Below are 4,990 nucleotides of genomic sequence, written 5' to 3' on the forward strand. Positions count from 1 at the left end.
ACTCCCTTTTTTCCTTTCCCCTACCCCTCCCACTTCCCCTTCCCCTTTGCCCCTTTTCTTCCTATTTCACATTATCTATTATACCTTTTAGTCCTTATTTACACTTTCAGTTTCTCACACTAGGGAACTATTCAGTATTTACACATGTGAGTCCTATTTGTTTCACTTAAGAGTATCGCCTCAATGGACATCCATTTAGCTATAAATGTCTCTAATTTCTCATTTTTGATGGCTGAGTAGTACTCCATTTTATTAAAAAACCCCACATTTTCTTGATGCAGTCTTCAGTTGATGGGCATTTGGGCTGTTTCCAAGTTTTAGCTATTACAAACTGTGCGGCTATGAACATGGGTGCACATATATCACTGTGGTATGATTCTTTTAATTCTTTGGGTCTGCATCTTTTGAGTCTTTGATGATAGAACTAACAGAGATCTTGCTTGTCCATTGTTATCATAATGTGCTACAGTACAAGGAGTTCTGCCAAGTCCTAGATTCTACCACTCAGATCTGGCAATACAATTACATGTTAGGTTTAGAGTCATTCTAGGCATATGAGTAAATGAAATATCTAGTATTATAATCCTTAACTATAAATTGTGTACCACATGGTAGGTCTCCAAGAATTAGTGCATTAGAGCTATTGTCAGTAAAATTCAGAGGACTAGATATCATATTTTTCTTTCTCCAGTGCATAGTTATTTTGGCAATTGGCCATAGTTCCCATAGTTTCCATAGAGAAAGTCAGCAGAAGGATGTATGGTACATGCTTTAATGCTGTTGTAGAGTTTTTAAAAATATTTATTAGTAAATAGGATACACAGGTGTAAATACTGAATAGTTTCTCTAGTGTGAGAAACTGAAAGTGTAAATAAGGATTAAAATGAATAATTGATAATTTGAAATAGGAAGAAAAGGTCCAAGGGGGTAGGGAAATGGGAGTGGAAGGGGAAAGGAAAGAAGGGAAAGGAAAAATTATGAGAAAAGGAAAAAATGGAAACATAGTCTTTGTAAATAGGGAAGGGTGGAGGGGGTGAAGGGAGGGCAGGGAATGGGGAAAAATAAGAACCAAGATACATCATGTACAGGTACAAGCACCCAATGATAAATGTACACGTATTGTATACCTAAAATGTACCAATAAAAGAATTTAAGCAAAAAAATTATTAGTACATTATTTGCCATACATAATGATCACATTTATCATAGGGATTTGTACTTGTATGTGATATATCTTAATTCTTCTTTTTTTCCCCATTTCCGCCTCCTTTAAACCTTTCCTTCCATCCCCACTCACAAAAGCTTTGTTTCCATTTTCCCTTCCCAATCTCTTTAGTTTAAATCCCCTTTCCCTCACCCCTCTCCCTTCCCTTGATTTTCCCTTGTTTTGAACATTTTTTTCCTACTTCTTAATATCTATCTTCCGTTTGCCCCTTATTTACCCTTTGGGTTTTTTGCACAAAAGAAAAGATGTGATATTTAAACTTGTGTGTCCAAATTATTTCACTTAACATTATGGTCTTGAGATGCATCTATTTACCTAAGAATGACTCAAATTTATCCTTCTTTAAGGCAGAGTAGTACTCCATTGTATATAAATACCACATTTTCTTTATCCATTCATCTGTTGATAGGCCTATGGGGTATTTCCAAAATTTAGCTATTATAAGCTGTGCTGCTATACACATACATATGCATATCTCACTGAGGTATGATGCCTTTAATGCTTTTGAGAAAAGACTTAGAAGGGGCACACCTGGGTGAAATGGAACCTCTAGTTTTAGATTTTTGAGAAACCTCTATACTGATTTCCATAGTGTTTGTACCAATTTTCACTCCCACCAACAATGGAACAATGTTCCTTTTTGGAGAGTTGTTTTTCTTCCCCCCCTCAAAAATGTCTTTCCTTTCCTTCTAGGACTGTGAAATGAGATGAAGGGAGTGATTGACTTTGATAATGGATAATGGTTCAAATCAACCCTTTGTTTCCAAGATCTATAATTTTAAAAATTATAGAAGTAAAGTAAGACCTTAGTGGATTAACACTATTTCAAAGCGAGGGCCTTTTGATTACTTAGCCACCAACAATGATCATTAAAAGTCAAATGATTCTCATTATGTAATTTTGCATTTGTCTATCTTACATTTGATTATTAAATATTAATATTCAGGCTCTGTGACTCCAAAATGCTAGTATTTCCAATGAAGTCAGGGAACTCCATCTCTACTGCAGCAATCTTTGTCCTACCGAAAATAGACAGGTGAGGTCTTCTAAGACCTCTGAGCAGGAGAGGAGCAGTTTTATTAAAAGAAGGAATTGAACATTAAAAAGAAACTAGCAGTAGATTTGATGGTTCTAAAGCTTAATATAATCAAAGTCATATTAATCCTCCCATATATTCTTATTCCAAATCTTGACACTCCTAGTCTTTTAAATCTTGAAGGACTCTTAGTTTTATGTAAGAGATTTTCCTGGGTTTAAATTTAACTGACATGGTAAATTGACAGCATCTAAGGTTAATCTTTTTTTTTTTTGCTTTTTATATAGTATGTATTGTTATTTTATACTAATACATTCTCATACTATAAAGGCAATTTAGTGGAAGAATCTTCCTTTTGATATTTGAGTCATGTGAACACAAACAGAACTATACATTAAAAAATTGTGTGTGGCTAAGAACAACAAAAAGACAGTTAAAACAGAAACAAAATAATTGTCCTTTTTTACAGGTGGACATTGAAGTTTACCTAATTTGGTTTTCTTTTTAAAAGCCCCCGAAGACAAAAAGCAGCTTAAAATCTAAGATGAATAAAAAAAATTGGTTACTAAACTACTGGTCTCCGGCACCATTTTCTGTTTTCTGTTGTTTTGAAGCAGGTTCTTTGTCTGTTTCTTCTCTTGCTCTTTTCACTCATCCAGCTGCACCATTTCCATCACATTCTTCATCACTATCAAAGTCTGTTTTCTTGCCCTGAAACTGTACTTTTCCTTTAGCAGATCCAGGCTGGGCAGCTTTATTTCCTTTTCCTTTCCCTTTAAACCTGTGACCTAGAGCTGGAGATCTAGCTTAGTGGTTCTGCCGCCTGCCTCACAAGCACAAGGACCCGAGTTCGATCCCTGATACCAAAAATAAATAAATCTGCAGCCTTTTGATTTCCACTTGTTTAGGGATTCTTGTTGATCTTCTATGATTTTTTTTCAAAGCTTCTTTCTCCAATTCTCCTTTCAGTACGTCCCACATCACTTCTTTGTTCCTTAATTGTAGGGTATCATTGTTTGCATCTTTGGCTTTATCCAGTGCTTCCTTGGCCTTTTCTTTAAGTAGAATTACTCCATCTTTTGCTCCTCTGACAAAGTCTATCCATTTTATTTCACCATGATTTGAGAAAAGAACGTGCAAATCTTCACTACAGGTCTGATCATCTAAGTCACCTGAGAACTTCAGCAAGCATCCAATCTTTTCTTCTAGAGATTTCATTTCAGCATCTGCTAACTTCTGTTTTCCTTCTTGCTCTTGTTTAGCTCTTAATTTAGCTTTCACTTTATTTTGCTTTCTTTCTTCATTTTTCTTTGCAAAATAATCTTCCTTAAAAAGTATTAGCAAGCCTGTGTGTTTATATTTCTGGCACGGGAGTTTCTACAAACTTCTTAGCAGATTTCAGTGGTATCAAACACAGCAAATATTGATCCCTTCAATGCTTTGTGTTGTTCTTCTCTGGATATTTAGTACTTGACCTTTATCTTATAGCCATTCTTTGATATCATCAAGGGTTGCATCCTTTGGGAAGACTTTAATATAAACAGATCTGGTTTTTACATCATTTTTATACTCATCAGTCATTTCAGGGAGGGGTTTGTTTGGAGATCTTCTGATTTTTGTTTTATCTTTACTGATTTCCATGAGTTCTGCTTTAGATTTGCTCAATGCTTCAACTATTACATTAAAATTTGTTGTTAGGCTATTGAGCTTGTTGAATTTTATCATTATTTCCAAGGGTACCCAGGCTTCATCCAATTTGATCCGTTCCTTTAAAAATTTGTCCCATGGAAAATTGAAGTCTACAAAATAATACTCAATTTGATGACAGATTTTGGCCTCCAGAGCAGCTAGTTTTTCATTATCACCGTTTTCAGCCATTGTGGTTAATCTTTAAGGCTGTGGTCCCACACGTGCACCACAGGTTCACTAACAACAAAGACCTCCCCGCTCCTCAGTGCCACTGGCCTAACTCTATCTAAGGTTAATCTTTATATTTGTTTCTGGACTATAGTAGGTCTTCAGCGGCAAGAGATAGACTCTTACAGAACCACTATAGGAAGATGCTGACTGACAGTTTATATTTCTAGTAAATAATGTTGGTCCTTGAGCATATCCTTATTTTTCTTTAGGCTTTCAAATGCCATTAACAGCAGTCACACCATTTTTATTGCCCTTGTTTTTCTTCTTTCATTTTTCATAGTTATATGATGCTTGGTCTTTGAGAGTCTTGCTAACATGAACTCTTCATTTTCAAGTATCCCAAAAATTTCATCCATTAATACAAAATATTTTTATTGTGTTTAATCACAATCAAGCAAGATGATAGTTTCCATATTGCCCTTAACTGTCTATGGCCTGTAAGCATATCTGATAGATATCTGCATCATTTATGTTTTGTGGCATGTAGCACAGTGTTTCCAAAGATGTCCACAACCTAATTTCTGTGATCTGTGAATGTGTTAGTTTACATGGGAAAAGGGAATTAAGATTGTTGGAACTGGGGCCAGGGATTTAGCTCAGTGGTGCCACCTCCTGCCTTGCAGGTGCAAGGTCCCGAGTTTGATCCCTGATACCAAAAAAAAAAAAGATTGTTGGAATTAAAGTTGATAATTAGTTTACCTTAAAATAAGTAGATTATCTTGGATTATCCAGGTAAAGAACCAAGACCTGCTAAGTTGTTTACTGAAGGTCAAAGGAATACAGAATGGTTAGTAGAATAAGTTAGTTAC

The 4,990-nt window shown here is 35.4% G+C and overlaps 1 pseudogene; it reads right to left on the reverse strand.

Annotated features, from left to right (window-relative positions):
* Nucleotides 1–2,831: 2,831 nt before the first annotated feature.
* LOC101706948 (lupus La protein homolog) lies at nt 2,832–4,261 on the reverse strand (annotated as a pseudogene).
* Nucleotides 4,262–4,990: the final 729 nt, after the last annotated feature.

The sequence above is a fragment of the Heterocephalus glaber genome, unplaced genomic scaffold (genome assembly GCF_053883595.1).
Source record: "Heterocephalus glaber isolate CG9 unplaced genomic scaffold, H.glaber_assembly_v1.0 deba00001600, whole genome shotgun sequence".
Lineage (NCBI taxonomy): Eukaryota > Metazoa > Chordata > Mammalia > Rodentia > Bathyergidae > Heterocephalus > Heterocephalus glaber.